General features: G+C 43.4%; 1 protein-coding gene and 1 pseudogene across 1 annotated transcript in view; both read left to right on the forward strand.

Annotated features, from left to right (window-relative positions):
- Positions 1 to 17,578, forward strand: part of BCAR1 (BCAR1 scaffold protein, Cas family member) — a 138,104-nt gene that overhangs the window by 84,221 nt on the left and 36,305 nt on the right. The window lies entirely within an intron of this gene.
- LOC120980912 lies at positions 10,835 to 11,621 on the forward strand (annotated as a pseudogene).

The raw sequence follows: 17,578 nt of genomic DNA on the forward strand, positions 1-17,578 counted from the left end.
GAGTCCAGCCCCAACCATGGAGCCCTCCCATCCTCCATAACCTGTTATTCCACCAACTCCGAGGACCTCCCGCCGTCTAGACTGCCGTGACTGTAAACTTGTACTCCCGTCTGCTGTGACCTGGAAAACAAAAACAACCTCCTCCAACCCCCAGACAATAATAAAAACGACTAGAAACAAGAATTTGGGGACGGAGGGTGGGAGCTGCTTAATATAATCTCCCTGTCTGCCCTAACTTTTCCTAAAATGGCTGCCACCTCTCTCCCGGCACCCCTATTTAAAGGCTCCCCCTTCCTTACTCCACCTCCCACTTTCGAACCCCCCAATCCTGACCTGGCAGGGGTTCGCTGACGCCCCACCTGCATCATGCCGGCCTCCCCCCAGGCTACACCCTCTAGTCCGGCCATACTGTATAGAGATAATAAACACAGTGATGTTACAGTGCAGGATAATAAACATGGTGATGTGACAGTACTGAGATAATAAACACGGTAATGTCACAGTACTGAGATAATCAACACAGTGATGTCACAGTACTGAGATAATAAACACAGTAATGTCACAGTACAGAGATAATAAACACGGTGATGTCACAGTACAGGGATAATAAACAGTGATGTCACAGTACAGAGATAATAAACACGGTGATGTCATAGTACAGGGATAATAAACACGGTGATGTCATAGTACAGGGATAATGAACACGGTGATGTCACAGTACAGGGATAATAAACACGGTAATGTCACAGTACTGAGATAATCAACACAGTGATGTCACAGTACAGAGATAATAATCACAGAGATGTCACAGTACAGAGATAATAAACATGGTGATGTCACAGTACAGAGATAATAAACATGGTGATGTCACAGTACAGAGATAATAAACACTGTGATGTCACAGTACAGGGATAATAAACACGGTGATGTCACAGTACAGAGATAATAAACACAGTGATGTCACAGTACAGATTAATAAACACAGGGATGTCACAGTACAGAAACATAGAAACATAGAATGTGTCGGCAGATAAGAACCATTTGGCCCATCTAGTCTGCCCAATATATCTGAATACTATGGATAGCCCCTGGCCCTATCTTATATGAAGGATAGCCTTATGCTTATCCCATGCATGCTTAAACTCCTTCACTGTATTTGCAGCTACCACTTCTGCAGGAAGGCTATTCCATGCATCCACTACTCTCTCAGTAAAGTAATACTTCCTTATATTACTTTTAAACCTTTGCCCCTCTAATTTAAAACTGTGTCCTCTTGTGGTAGTTTTTCTTCTTTTAAATATGCTCTCTTCCTTTACCGAGTTGATTCCCTTTATGTATTTAAAAGTTTCTATCATATCCCCTCTGTCTCTTCTTTCTTCCAAGCTATACATATTAAGGTCCTTTAACCTTTCCTGGTAAGTTTTATCCTGCAATCCATGTACTAGTTTAGTAGCTCTTCTCTGAACTCTCTCTAGAGTATCTATATCCTTCTGGAGATATGGTCTCCAGTACTGCGCACAATTCTCCAAGTGAGGTCTCACCAGTGTTCTGTACAGCGGCATAAGCACTTCACTCTTTCTACTGCTTATACCTCTCCCTATACATCCAAGCATTCCCCTGGCATTTCGTGCTGCTCTATTACATTGTCTTCCCACCTTTAAGTCTTCTGAAATGATTACTCCTAAATCCCTTTCCTCAGATACTGAGGTCAGGACTGTGTCAAATATTCTATATTCTGCCCTTGGGTTTTTACGCCCCAGGTGCATTATTTTGCACTTATCCACATAAATTTCAGTTGCCAGAGTTCTGACCATTCTTCTAGTTTTCCTAAATCCTTTTCCATTTGGCGTTTCCCTCCAGGAACATCAACCCTGTTACCTATCTTTGTGTCATCAGCAAAAAGACAAACCTTACCAGCGAGGCCTTTTGCAATATCACTTATGAAGATATTAAACAAAATCGGTCCCAGTACAGATCCCTGTGGAACCCCACTGGTAACATGACCTTGTTTTGAATGTTCTCCATTGACTACCACCCTCTGTTGTCTGTCACTCAGCCACTGCCTAATACACTCAACAATATGGGAGTCCATGCTCAATGACTGCAGTTTATTGATAAGTTTACCAATCATTAGTAACAGGAGTCGTCCCGGAAGATTGGAAATTGGCTAATGTCGTGCCCATTCACAAGAAAGGTAGTAGGGAGGAATCGAGCAACTATAGACCAGTGAGTCTGACATCAATAGTAGGCAAATTAATGGAAACCCTATTAAAGGATAGGATTGTGGAACATCTAAAATCCCATGGATTGCAAGATGAAAAACAACATGGGTTTACTTCAGGGAGATCATGTCAAACAAATCTTATAGATTTTTTTGACTGGGTGAATAAAATAATAGACGGTGGAGGTGCAGTAGACATCGCATATCTAGATTTTAGTAAGGCTTTTGACACTGTCCCACATACAGGGATAATAAACACGGTGATGTCACAGTACAGAGATAATAAACACGGTGATGTCATAGTACAGGGATAATAAACACTGTGATGTCACAGTACAGAGATAATAAAGACAGTGATGTCACAGTACAGAGATAATAAAGACAGTGATGTCACAGTACTCTCTCCACAGCATACACAGACATATTCGCCAAGCCAAATGTGTATAAAGAACCTGGGAGGGAGACGGGAGAGATGGCTGTCAGCCAAATGATTTTTGTGGTTAAAGAGGACCTTTCATGGGTCCAAACATTATAAACGAAGTCTCCTCCTCATTGCTCCGATGCTAAAATTAGCATACCAGGCGGGAGAATACAACGGGGACCACAGCGGGCGAATAGAGCGGCGCCCAGAAAAAATAGTAAGTGCAGTTATATCCCTGCACTATGCCCTACGTATCCCCTGTTTATGGATACGTAGGGCATAGTGCAGGGATATAACTGCACTTACTATTTTTTCTGGGCGCCGCTCCATTCGCCCGCTGTGGTCCCCGTTGTATTCTCCCGCTTGGTATGCTAATTTTAGCATCGGAGCAATGAGGAGGAGACTGAGTCTTTCTCCGCGGGCGTCTCCTTCTCCCTGACTGTAACGCGGTCCAATTGCAGCGGAGAGCATCACAGCCAGGGAGAAAAAAAACTCACCTTCTCTCTGGCAGCGACGCTCTCTGCCGCGATTGGACAGATCTACAGCCAGGGAGAAGGAGACGCCCGCGGAGAAAGACTCCGTCTCCTCCTCATTTCTCCGATGCTATTAATTAGCATACCAGGCGGGAGAATACAACGGGGGCCACAGCGGGCGAACGGAGCGGCGCCCAGAAGAAATAGTAAGTGCAGTTAGATCCCTGAACTATGCCCTACGTATCCTGATAGTTTATAATGTTTGGACCCATGAAAGGTCCTCTTTAATTAACAGCTATTGAATGTGTCTGACCAGCTTTGTGCAACTGTGCTCCAATGTAGGGGGCATTCATGGGGGATTAGGGGCAGTATGTTAAAGGTGAAAAGTTTTAGGTACAGGAGGAATCTGTTGACATATTACACATTATGTATGAAGACTGGTGCAGATAAGAACTTGAAGTGTTGCTCATAGTAAGGTTGCTGGTATTTTAAAACCCTCTTCGAATAAAAGTTGGAATTTTATTGTTTTCTATAGATAACACATCCAGCCTGCACTCGTTTTCATACATGTAGCCAGAGTCATAGGTAGGCTTTTGTTAACTCCAGGGAAAGGTTTAGTTTACGGTCCTCACCCTGTATCTAAATACCCTGCTCTACCATGGCTTGTTTGTGTTCCACCTTGGCAAACACCATCTGGAGCACCCACCCCAGTTGTTTCCCCCAAAATGGCATGCTGTCACTTCCAATTCCAGTACAACAGCTGTGCATACTGCACATAATACGCATTTTCTAACCAGGAGTTGTTATTTTGCTGGCGTATACATTGCTGAGAATAAAAATATTCGACTTGATTGAAAGCTGAAACTAGAAAGGCCACGAGAGCCCTGGAAGGGACAATGCGGATCTGGAGCTTAAAATGAGACAAGTTATACAAGATCTGTTTCTGCCTAAAGGAAGTAGACTAAACCTTTCTACAGAAAGAGATTTGCCAACAGGAATTAGCTGAGATTAATCTTTTCCCAGGAGATTTATTGATACATGTGAGGTTTTTGCTGAAAATGAAAGGATCATTGCCTCCCAGCATGAGAAACAAAAACTAAACCCCTACACATGGAAAGGGAATCTGACAGGAGTTCTTCTAAAGCCATTGTCAAGTACATTGTCAAGTTTATTAAAATGGAAATATTTGCTCTTCTTTTTTCCTTTTTTAATGTTTTTTTCCCATTAGCATATTGAGGCAGTCTTTCCAAATGGAAGGCATTAAGGGGAGGTCAAGCAGCAGCTCCTGTTCTAATGGACTCAGGCCATCCATGTATCACGGATGGCCATTTTTTTTGAATGGTGGTATGTGGAACCACATTTCACCTTTGGCAGCTGCTGCAGGGAAAATGAGCAGTCATCCTTCCTGAGAAGTAATAGGTTCTGTTGAGTTCTGTCCTGGTGTCTGCCATTTTGCTGGTGAAAATAGTAGTTTTTTCCCCACCATATGTAACAGAATCTACAGTACAATGGACGTCCTCGACAGGCAAGTGAATAGGCATAATTTTTAGTATTTTGGCTGTGTATAAAGAAAGAGTCTAAAACTAAAGTCTAAATCATTTTACTATTGTCTCCACTTGCACAAAACTTTTCTTAGGTTAAAGGGGTTGCCCGAGTAAAATAAAAAATAAATAAAGAAAGGTAGGGACGCTAATAGTATAATAAAAATATATATATATACTCGCATCCCGAAACACCAACACTCCACTACTACTGCTCCTATCCTCTTTGCCACTGCAGCAATGGCATCATGCTATAGCTACAACTGTCATACACAGTATACATGGAGTGTCCCAAAGGGAGGACGAGGTGCACCCTTCCCATCACTGCACTGCCCATAGAGCAGTGGAGCCAGAGCCACCACTGTGACTACCACTACTCCCAATCTCTCCGCTGCCACTGCCGCTCGCTGCACATATAACCCAGACAAGTCCTTCAAGTAGTGTTCAATTCTTTCTTATTTGCTTATCATCTATCACAGACTATCAAGAAAAACTGTAATCTGCTGTGAACAGTTTCCACTTTTGCTTTGTTTCCTATAGGTGTTGTCAGAACCCACAGCTCCAGATCGATGTAGACCCTTGAGCCTTTATCTAAGGCCTCATACCTAAGGTATCATTCTGTACCCGATCCCCACCCGCATTTTTAGCAGGTTGCAAACTTACCCATTCATTTCTATGAGTACGTGTGCTGTCCACATCCATGTGTCCATTCCGCAAATTATAGAACATAATATTGTGGACAAGAATACTAATTTGTAATAACGGGAGTGAGACATACATATTTTGCAGATCTGTAGTTTGTGGACCAGAATTTGGACACAGACGTGTGTATGAGGTCTTAATATTGGTTTGACCAGCTGTACCGGTTTTCCATTCTTTGGAGAACTAAGGACTGGAATTGTGTATTTTTCAGATAATCCCTACACTTTTTTTCCCATGAATGGGCAACTTTTAGATGGCGGTTAGGGACAGCGTGGTAATTAAAGGACATCAATAAATGGAGAATACGTATAATGGGGGCAATGGGATAGTTACTCTGTGCACGGTGGTCCTTATTGTAGAATGTAAACTACCGTGATCCCATGTGAATACAGCCTAATGCCAGGGTTTATTTAATTAACTTTAAATAATCCCTTAATCTTTGCTTCCAGGTACGCCTGGAAATTGTAACCCTGATAAATCTTGAGATAACAAATCAAATCTCTTGTGGTTTAAGGGGCACAGACGTATTTCTTGGAAGGAAATGTAACGTACAAGAGAGATCTCTCTGTTACATCAGGAGAAGCTTACACTTTTATCACAAGTACTAACATAACACAAGGATCTCCAACCTGTGACTCTCTGGCTGTTGCAAAATTATAACTTCCATTGTGTGCCTTTCATGGCATGCTGGGAGTAGTAGGCTTGAGACTGGATAGTTGTAACTTTGGTGGTGGACCACTGAGGAAGCAACTTTTGCTATAATGTGAAGCGATAATACCTGATTTAATAAAAGTCTATAGCAATGAAATAGCGATCACACCAAATCCCCTATTTTCAATGGGAGAATTGACTTTGCTATGGGAGTAGAGCTGCTCTCCTATGCAGTATATTGCAGTGTGTAATTGGTTGTCCCGATAACAAATGATCTTCAAACTGCATGCTATCTGGAAGTATGGGATGCAATTTAGTGTATTAAAGTGGTTTTCCAGGACTTTAGATATTGATGGACTATACTCAGGATAGGTCATCAATATGAAACGAATTGGGAACCAACACCCAGAAGTCCCCCTGATCAGCTGTTCTTTGCTGATGTCGGTGCTGAAAGTTATACAGTGGATGGCTCCCTGGGTTTAGTATCAGCATGTTCCAGCTCAGTTCTTACCAACTTGAATGGGAGTTGAGCTGTAGTACCTACACAGTGGATCGAACCTTGTGCTTCTGGTACCGGTCCAGTGTGTAGTTTCTGGCAGCTGCCCAGAAAAAGCTGATCAGTGGTGGTGCCAGATGTCAGACCACCATTGATCTGATGGCCTGAGGATAGGTCATCAATATCTAAGTCCTGGAAAACCCCTTTTAATATTCGGAAATGCAGCTGTTTTCTTGAAAAAATATGTGTTGCTGGCTACAGTTGGTGTTGGCCTGAAAGGTATGCAAGCGGGTGTGGAACACATTTTTGATGCTTAAGATAGTGATCTCTGCTACCATCTATTCAGTGGCCTCTGGTACTACTAATTTGTCTGGCTCCAAAACACACGGTTGTTTCTAGATAATGAAGATTTAACTTACATTTCCATTTCATTTAATAGATTAGAATGCAGAACAGTGGTAAAGGATAAGCAAAGAAGAAAGCAAGTAGGAAAGACTTCTCCTGTGCTGCTCCATACTTTGGAAAGCTCTTCCTTGGTCAGAACCTGTACTATTAAGTCTTTTCAAAGGATCTTTTTCCCATTCTTTGGTTGGTTCAGCTGAAAACAACTGCAATCAGGGCAAAAGTTAACTAAAGATACAGGTGTAAAATCTTCAAACGTTAAAGTCTTTTTTATTGCATTGAGTAACTCTTTTATGACATCAATGAGTACATTATAATTCTTTCTTAGACCTGATCTGAGGAATATTACTGCCACAAACTTCCCTATAACATCATGATCAATCCCTTTAGATTCACTAGTATATAAACCTTATCTCGCAGGTTGACCGGTGGCCCAGGATCCCCTGAATTTACAGGCAGCTTACCCACTATATGTCTGCATCACTTATCCTGGTCCACTCCTCGTTAGACAGTTCTAATCTGCTATACTACAATGCTACGTCAGTTCTCCGTCTCCTAAAGTCATGTTCTGTCAAAATCCAGAACCTCCTCAATGTTCTCATAAAATCTGAGGCTGATGGATGTTTGACATTTACAAGTGAAAACAGGTGACCTGTGCAGAATGCTCATGACTCAGCCATGATGGAGCAGGGTAACTGCATTTTCAGGGCATTAATCAGCATTGCCTTGTTATTGTCATAAACATCGATGTTATTGCGCTAAAACAATGGGCTTTTTTCTTGAGCCAAACGGCTTCAGTCACAACTTTCCTTCCTGTAATTAGTAGACGTCCTTCACCAATTTAACATTTTGTTCTCTGTAAATATAACCTTAAACATTTGCCTTGAGTTTCACTTGTTTTGCTAGTTACTTAATGGGAATGTATCATCAGAAATGCACCGTATTTATTTTTTCAATTCAGTTTTATATATATATATATATATATATATATATTGTAAGAAGGTACAAGGAATCATCGTGGATAATAGGTACGTGTCACCAAGTTCCTGGCCTCGGTGGAGTAAGAGCCGGTTTTTGTGTCAGCAGCAGTTGCTGTTTGACACCTTGGTACTTAGCATGGCTGTAATAGCTGATCCGGGGCGGCTCTTACTGGGAGTAGTCAAAGTGCTGGGTGGTTGACTATTCCCCATGTTCCAGGACGGGTTTTGCCAGGCATAAGAACCAGCCAGCACTGCCAGGTGGAGAGGATTACCTCCGTCTGACAGTGGAGCTCAGGAGGTCTATGCGCTGGGATCTGGGGCCTGTGCTGGGCTGGAGAGCGGAGACCCAGTGTGTCAGGGGAACAGGCTGCCTAAAGCCTGTATTTGAACTTTCTGAGGCAGAAAGGTGACTTTTGTTTTATTAACTTGGCAGTGGGTGTGAAGTAACACCAACACTGCAAAAGTGATGTTTTGTTTTTGGCATCATGTGTGAATAAACACTGAAGTTTGAATTACGAACTTGTATTTTGCCAATGTACTGTGCCCGCTTATCCTAACTACCAAAGCGAATCCCCACAAAATATATATATTTTATATATTGCAGTTTTCACTTTGACCACTTAGACTCAGATTGGGTTGATGCTTCCTGTTCTGTTTTTCAGCAGTTATCTTATTATCATTACAGACAGGATTGCAATGAAAGGTCACCCCTCTGTCATAAAGCTGGAGGCAAATGCCACAACATCAGCCAATGACAATAGGTTACGATAACAGCTCTCACCTTCCCCTTCTCTGCGCAATTACCTCAGTGTGTGCCCACAACACTGTCCCATAGAAGCCAACTGGCTGATGTAAGCAAATCTCTGACCTCTGTTCATAGCTGAGAGGAAAATCTCAGTCAATATATAAAATAGAATTGAAACGTATACTTTGATATTTACTTTTCTTCATTCAAGTGAATAGGGGTGAGCTACGATACCTGACACAGGCCGTGAAAGTTGAGTGGTGGTCTTTGATTTACACGCTGGTCTGTATGTCTGTGTCTGTGATCTGTGCTTCCTTTATATAAAATAATATTACTATTTAATGGTGCATTATTCTTGCACTTAGAAGGAAATCTAAGAATGTTTCCAAGAGTTTCAGTATTAAGTCTTCAAATATTGTACTATGTTTTTTGGTGCGTGCAGGTTTCTGATTGTGGTATGCAGCAGACATTATGCCCGAATGACAAAAATGTGTCTTTGCGTCTTTGTCATTTGTCTTTGACATGGGTTTTATGACATACAGACAACTGCAGCAGCTGAGACTTTCTTGGTTGATGTTCAAAGTTTTAATTTGCTATGGTTTGGAAGATAAAGAAGCAGAAAATGAGTAGTTTGCTTGAGGCCCTAGTGGTTTAGCATCACCAGTAATAGATAACAGGTGGCCAGGAGGACACTTCAGAGTGAATCATCCTGTGAACATTGAAAAATTAATAGTAATAATAATTATTAGAATTATCTAAAATAAACGTCTATTTGCCATATTTCATTTTTTGATCAACATCATCATCATCAGGTTTAATCATTGGCTTTAGTTGGCCAGATGTATCTCGGCTGAAGATGTATCTCAGCTAAACCCACAGATTTTGGCCAAACATCTAATGTAATTTGGGGACACCAAACTCTTCCCCGATGGCAGATGTTGAGGGAGATAAAGATCAGGCATATTGTTCAACTAGACCCCCCCTCCTGTGCCAGACTCCCCATGTTTCTACTGAGAAGACATCAGATTGGACGCCAACAGCTATCTTATGTCTATGGCCAGCCTTGCTTGGAACATCATCCGTGTCAAATGACACGTGTCCAACGGGGGATTCTCAAATGTGTCACAACTTCTTTCATAGCTTTCTCAGATCACATGTCAAAGTAGGCATGAATCAGCCAATTGTCAGTGATTTATCAGTTTTATTTATAGTACTGTTGTCCATAATAAAAACTGATATGGAAATTTATGAAAGTACCAGATACAGAACAGGGGATGTAGATGGCACCTCAATGTAAGGTCCAAGAAGTTACTACAGAAAACTGAAATAATCACAGCATAACCTTGAGCAATCAGATTAGTTTGAAATCAACCCTTTGGTTACATGTATTTATCAAAATAGTGGGCTGAAAAGCATTTTATACATATCAGGAAATGGAATTGTTATAAATAGGTCCATCTCGTATGTAGTGCTAAACCTTCCCGCCCATCATCCACTCTGCCCGGTTTTTCATTGACGCTTCCTGTTTCCTGCTGGCCCAGTGCAGCTGTCATACTTGAGCTGATGGCTCCAGCTGCTTCCCAGAGGAGAAGGGCTGCACCCCGGGGGCAGTCTACACTTATAGATAGTCTGCACTGACAGTGCCGTATACAGAGAGAGCCTACATGGAAGGTGTGCTGATTGGCACCACTGCACGGTGGCACAGGGCTCCTGTTGTATCCTGCTGGATTTATATACATTTTTCATGCATTCTACTACTTAAAGGGAACCTGTCACCATGTTCTGACATATAAAACTGAATGTACCTTAATACTTGTTTACCCTGATAGTTCCCAGCGATCGATCCATAATCTTCTCAGGACTAACCTGTCCTATTTTATCGCCCTATAAAGCTTTCCCGCCTTTTATGCTAATTAACATAAAAGAGTCATATCTTACATGTTTGACCTGAGAAGACTCGTATTTTCTCGGAGTCAAGCCCCTCAGCTCCGCCTAAGAAACGTCCATATCGATAAAATCTAGCACATGCGCAATATTCATTCCGGGCAGAACTACGTTGCAAGTGCACGATTTCGGACGAGATTACAAGCAGTGAAGGTAGAAATTGTCCGTCAATCAAAGTCTAGGGGGAGAGAAATAGGCTATGATGGTGTGAGGGGAAGGAATTACTTATGCAAATGAGCGGGAAAGCTTTATAGGGCGATGTCAGAACATGGTGACAGGTTCCCCTTAGCTGAGCATGGGACCAACATCTGGCTGGCTCAGTATATCTGTGCTGTGATGTTTCTGCTGACACAGTTTCTTGTATTCTGCATCCACGTTATTGACATCACTTCATATCGTGTCCTCTCAGTCTTCCTTCTCCTCCTCTTCAATGATCCACTGGCTATGGCCATCTTATTCTTTGCCATCTCTCTAATATTACACGGCCACTGGAGCTGGGGCTTCTTTATTTTTTCAGCTGGGCTGTATCTGTGACAATGAAGTTTCTCCTGCCAGCTTCTGGAGTTCTGCATCTCCTTCTGTGCCAGTCTTGACTGCCTTGCCCTATACCAAAGCTCTGTATCTGTGCTGTGCTTTAGGTTACTTTACTTTACCCTTTCTGGAAAATCCTGCTGGATACCACCTGCAATCTGTTGACTTTGGAAGACAGTTCCTATTTCAGTGGACAGGCCATTGGTGATTCCTGCCAGAATACGTGTTTCGGCGTTGGGCTTTCCACTTATCGCTACTTTCAGCTCTCCCCACTGGACTTCTGCTCTTTTGTTTCGGCGGATGGCACAGGAAGAGCGTTCTTGCACTCCTGAGGGACCCAGTATAGAGCAAACCCCAGTCACCCAGACTTTCACCAAATACGATTATTTTTGCCTTCTCTAGTAACTTCCTGGACCTTACATTCATCCGCTCTCTACATCCCCTATTCTATGTCTGGTACTTTCACACATTTTCATATCAGTTGAGGAGCACTGATGCCATTGTCCTGCCATGATTTGCCAAGATCATTATCTCTGGCCTTATTGAGCTTTCATAGAACACCTCCCCCTCTACCCCAATGAGCTTGGGTGCCCTCCATTTGTGTCCAACGTTTCTTTTAAGGTGGTCACATGCCATCACTAGCCTGAGGATGTATGTGTGATGGAGGAGTATAAAAGGTGCTGCCAGACACCTCTAGCATCCTCTTAGAACAAAAAATAAGGCTTTGTACTTTGGTGCGTCCCATTCTTCTCCCCTTCGCAGGAGCTCCCCTTACACACTAGATTATTGCCCGTCGCTGCAAAAAAATGGTGGGTGGAGTCAACAATACTCTAAAGCAGTGACGGCTAACCTCTGGCACTCCAGCTGTGGTGAAACTACAACTCTCATCATGCTCTACTCATTTCTGAGAACAGCCAAGCAAGTGTGCATCTTGGATGTTGTAGTTTTACCACAGGTGGAGTGCCAGAAGTTAATGTCCATGGGGGCCTTTAGTCTGCTCAGAGCTGTAATGCCTCCTCTTATAGCATCTCTCAGCCTGACTGTTATTTGTAAGCCACGTTTTCAGATATTAATAATTGTGAATCTTCGCCAGCAAGAAGCCATATAATGACTGTATTTAAATCCTTAAATTCCTTCTAATCTAATGACCTAATACCCAATCATTTGGAGTCTTAAAACGCTGGACGTAAAATTATTAATAAGGTATTCTGGCACGGATCAGGCATGGCTGTAAGCCATTCATTTCATTGGACCATGCACGTGCAGACGCCTTTCCATAGGAAAAATTGGAACCAGACCCCTCCGTTCATGAGACCATGAGAATTTTGCTGGAAACTCTTTTAAATTCAACTAAAGTCCCAACATTATAAAAAAAAAATAGATAACCTGTCTGTGCTACAGAGTTTCCTATAGAATAGTAATGGAAAGTTGACATTAGGCTCCAGCTGTATTACTTTTTTATATGCCGTATATGGTGATATTATTTTTTATTTATATCTGGGATACGTTCCCTAATGTCTCTATTAACACAGTAAACTTGGCACGATAGGACAGGAGTGTACACTGCCATGCCACAGTCTTCTAGGAACAGTGTACCTACTGGAGAGTCTTGGGCATACATGAAATAATTGCCAAGAGGAGACAGATGGACCAGGGAACATAACCGAGCCAACGTAATATGGCTGTTTACAGTCTTTAGAATAAAATGCTGACGTAAAGATTGATATTAGATTCCTGCCAACTATCAGCATGCCGTGGACTGTTGTACGCAGAAAAAAGCAGTACATCTAGACTGTAGATAAAATGGGATACAAATTGAATTGGTGATAAAACATCCATTAGTGGCATAATAGCGGTAATAAATACTGTATTAATAGTGTGCCCACACTGCAAGGAAAAGTGAATATAACCTTTGAATAAAACCCCTCCATCTCTGCCTCTTCCTCATTACTGCATCCAGGATCACCCAGAAACACATTTCTGACCCACTTAGGGTAAGGATCGGACCAAATATCAGGAATAAACATTAGCCAGTGTAAATGTGCCACCGGTCACCCTACATTCGAGCAAACGTTGGCTGATCGCGTCTTTCATGCAGAATCAAAAGCCCTGTAAGCAGGGATGTGCTGCTAACAGACAATGAAATGATATGGGGATGAATGATCGTAAATTCACATTCCTCACTCCCAACCACTGCTTGCTCTATCAGCCTGTGTCAAGGGATCCTTAATCCACTTTATTATGAATGTTGTATAATTGGGGTTAACAAAGGACTGGCGTCAGCTCCAAGCACGCCTGGGTAAATGCCAAGCTCCAGTGCTCCTAGAGGGCCAGTGGTTATCTGGGTAATGTCTATGCCTGTAAAGACTAGGGTGGGGTAGAAAGGAGGACCACTATGACTTGACATGGCTTCCAGGGAGGAAAGTATTATATTAGCCTCTTTTAAACCATACAAGAGACTTCAAAGAAAGACAATCAAATTAACGATGAAACAAGCTCATCATGCTAACAAAACAAAAGAGAGAAAAAAGTCATAGTCCACCTATTCCCCCGTCACTGCCGTTTCGACACTTCCAGGGTCCACCACTGGTGTCTGCTTTCTGGTCCCTCTGGACACACAGGAAATGGCCTCTTAGCCAATCAGTGGTTGAGGATGGTGATTGGCTGAACAGTCATTTCCTGCACAGAGAACATGGGTCCACATCTGACAATTTAAAGGGGTTTTCCAGGAGTTAAATACTAATGACTTATCCTCAAACAGGTGCAAGTGCCTCAGCCTCTTCCAACAGATGATCGCATAGGTCATCGGTATCAGATGGGTGGGGGAGCTGGGGGTCGAGACCTATTCTAACCTAGGAAGACCTGGGACCTCGGTATTTAACTCACAGAATACCGCTTTACGGAAGAGCAATTTCATCACAATACTCAAAAGCATTACTGTCCTGCCCAAATGGTGAAGTAAGTGTAGTTGCTGGCGCTGGATTTGGAAATGGCTGAAAGGGTGGCTAGCATGAAGAATGGGGTAGATATGCTCCAAGGTTACTGGTATTAATGTGGAATGCTGACCTGTGTGCCAGTATAATCATGGTGTTTTCTTACATGGCCGAGGGGCCGCAGTGGGACTGCTACCTCTCTCCCTCATTATAGTAATGTCTGGCTCTGTATGGGGAAAGAAATAGATGCAAGAAGGATGGAAATCAGATGATGGAGCTGAAGACTGAAGCAGAATGGGGAGGGGTTTTTGTCTGGACTTCCTGTTAGTAAAGTCACTGAAGAAGAAGACTACAATCAGCGTCTGCTAAACCTGCAGATAACAGGGAACAATAGATGATACTCAACTACACAACAAATTGAGATAACATAGACTTAAAGAGGACCTTTCATCTGGCAAAAAATTGTGAACTAAGTGTCATGATCTGTACAGCGGCGCCCAGGGATCTCACTGCACTTACTATTATCCCTGGGCGCCGCTCCGTTCTCCTGCTATGCCTTCCGGTATGTTCGGTCACTTGGTTATAGTAGGCGGAGACTGCCCTTGTTCTCCTGGGCGTCTACTTCTCCTAGGCTGTAGCGCTGGCCAATCGCAGTGCAGAGCTCACAGCCTGGGAGTTTTTTTTCTCCCAGGCTGTGAGCTCTGCGCTGCGATTGGCCAGCGCTACAGCCTAGGAGAAGGAGACGCCCAGGAGAACAAGGGCAGTCTCCGCCTACTATAACCAAGTCCCCTAAGTCTCCGCCTACTATAACCAAGTGACTGAACATACCGGAGGGCATAGCGGGAGAACCGAGCGGCGCCCAGGGATAATAGTAAGTGCAGTGAGATCCCTGGGCGCCACTGTACAGATCATGATACTTAGTTCACAATTTTTTGCCAGATGAAAGGTCCTCTTTAAGGAGTTTCTCCAGGATTTTCTGTTAAACTGTTTCTACCACCTCATTTGGACCTAATTAGCTGTCAGACACTAGCGATCTGCTAGTGTCTGCTCTACCTAACCATGCTATTCTAAGACCTTTTTCTCGCGCCTGCGCCGTGTGCGTCTGTATTCGGCGCAGGCGCAGTGACTGTCTGACTGCTCCCGAACAGACGACGCCCGGCCGGTCAGACAGTCACTGCGCCTGCACCGAATACAGACGCACACGGCGCAGGCGTGAGAATAAGGCCGATGGATGAGATGGAGGCTGGCAATCTAGAGATGGGCGGGCTTGACGGACGAGCGGGGCGGAATACAGGGTGAGTAGACGGAGCCTCTAGGTGCTGAAAAGACGCCCCCATAGCACCTAGAGGCTCATTTACATAGCAATAAAAGTAGGTTTTTTAGTGTAACGGCTGCACACAAAGGTCTTAGAATAGCATGGTTAGGTAGAGCAGACACTAGCAGATCGCTAGTGTCTGACAGCTAATTAGGTCCAAATGAGGTGGTAGAAACCCTTTAATAGCTCTGTGTAAAGGCTCCACCGATCGAACAACCACGTGTTCATCAGGAGAAAGTATCGGTGCGGCACCCAAAATCATCATATTTGAGAAGCAGATCCTGCTGTGAATCTGCATGGGGATGAATGATTGCAGTATGCAGCTCCTATGTCCTCTAACGATTAGGCAATTATCGGGCATGAACGGTGTGTTCCTGATAATTGCCTGCTCAGTTGTCCTGTGTAGAGGGGCTTTCAGGACAGGTCATTACTATCAGATCGGCTATCCCACAGTAGCTCCAGCGCCATAACTACACCGCTCCACCCACGGTGTACGGGACAGAGCTGGTTCCTGCAGCGCTGATAGCATTCCGGAAAACCCCTTTAAAGGGGTTGTCTCACTTCAGCAAATGGCATTTATCCTGTACAGAAATCTAGTACACTTACTAATGTATTGTTATTATTCACATTGATTCCTTTTGGCTGGCTGGATTCATTTTTCCATCACATTATACACTGCTCGTTTCCAGGGGTTTTACGACCACCCTGTAGTCCAGCAGTGGTGGTCGTGCTTGCGCACTATAGGAAAAAGCACAGGCCTCTCTGGACTGTGGGAGAGCGCGCATAGAAACGCATGCGCAGCAGCTCCCATCCTGCTCTGCAGCGGTGGCTGGATACAAGCGGCGTATAATGTGATCGAAGAATGAATCCAGCCAGTAAAGGAAGCAATATGGACAATGACAATACATTAGCAAATGCCTCGTATTAACCTTTTCTACATAATAAATGCTATTTGCTGAAATGAGACCGCCCCTATAAAATGTATTTAATATCCCCACAACATTTTTGTCTTATTTATTGCATAGCTGGTATAAGAAATCTGCAGATCCTAGATGAGATTCGGATCCTTCACAGCCCCAGCAATTCTCTGCTCTTTACAATAAGGATTTTCTATGCATTTATTATTTAGTTTTTATTTTATAACCATTGTGATTTTACCTAGAGATGAAAAATCTGCTCCTGTGGTTACTGTCCCATATTCTGTGTGCTCTCGCCTTTCGATGTATCTGCTGCTATGAGATTGCACCCTTTAGATGCCAGGCAGCAGTGCTGCTCCGCTGCGGTCAGACTAATGTGCGGAGACGTTCCGTTTCACATCTGGCTCCTACTAATTAGCTGCGCTGGTCTGCTCCATGACAGTCAGATCGGCGCACATTGTCATCTCCCTCTTATCAGTCCCCAGTGTCCCCGGCCCCCCTCCCCTGTCACGCTCACACACATGCTCATCTTGTTTACCCTGGTGAATGGGATTGGCGGTATAAATAGAAGATGATGTCATCCTTCTTTCTCCCAGGAGATCCACTCCGTCAATGAAGGTGCTGTGCGGATTTTAATGGCGCCGGCGAGTGCTCGACATATAAATTGTACTATCACAACCCATGCATATAAATGGAAGACACAGGCCTTGTCCTGCTTTTAATATTTGGAAATGTATGACGCAGAAATCATGGGCGTCCGCCTATTACTATCACAGCTCATCATGTAGTCATAGTAAGACCTCTAGGCCTCTTCATGATATTACAAACCATTGTCATTTCATTCCTGTAAATGTTACTAATTAAAGTGTGAGCTCTGGGGCCCAGACCTTTGTGTGGACAGATGTAAGGTCCCAGTCACAGATGTGAGTGTCACAGCTATTTCCGAGCCCTTTGTTTGTCGAAAGCGTCCTTCTTCTTTGTCAGATTTCAATGCCTGACGCAGCCTCCCCCTTGCCCCATTGTTTGCCTGCCCCAAAGTAAACAGATCGGACGGCAAATGTGGTGCAGGATCAATGGCGTCCAGCGTAGACACAGTGACTGCGCAGTACGTGCGTGTGTTCAGTGATATAGACGGTATGTATTGTGGGTTCATACTACATTCATAGTAACATATTGTAGCCACACAAGTTTTTTGTTTGCCCTTTTTTCATACCTATAGAATAGTCGATGGGAAAACGTCAGAAATAAATTACACAATTTAAGCATTCTGCGATAAAAACAAAAGCCAAAAAAATTAAAAGGGGCC

The sequence above is a fragment of the Bufo bufo genome, chromosome 10 (genome assembly GCF_905171765.1).
Source record: "Bufo bufo chromosome 10, aBufBuf1.1, whole genome shotgun sequence".
Classification (NCBI taxonomy): Eukaryota; Metazoa; Chordata; class Amphibia; order Anura; family Bufonidae; genus Bufo; species Bufo bufo.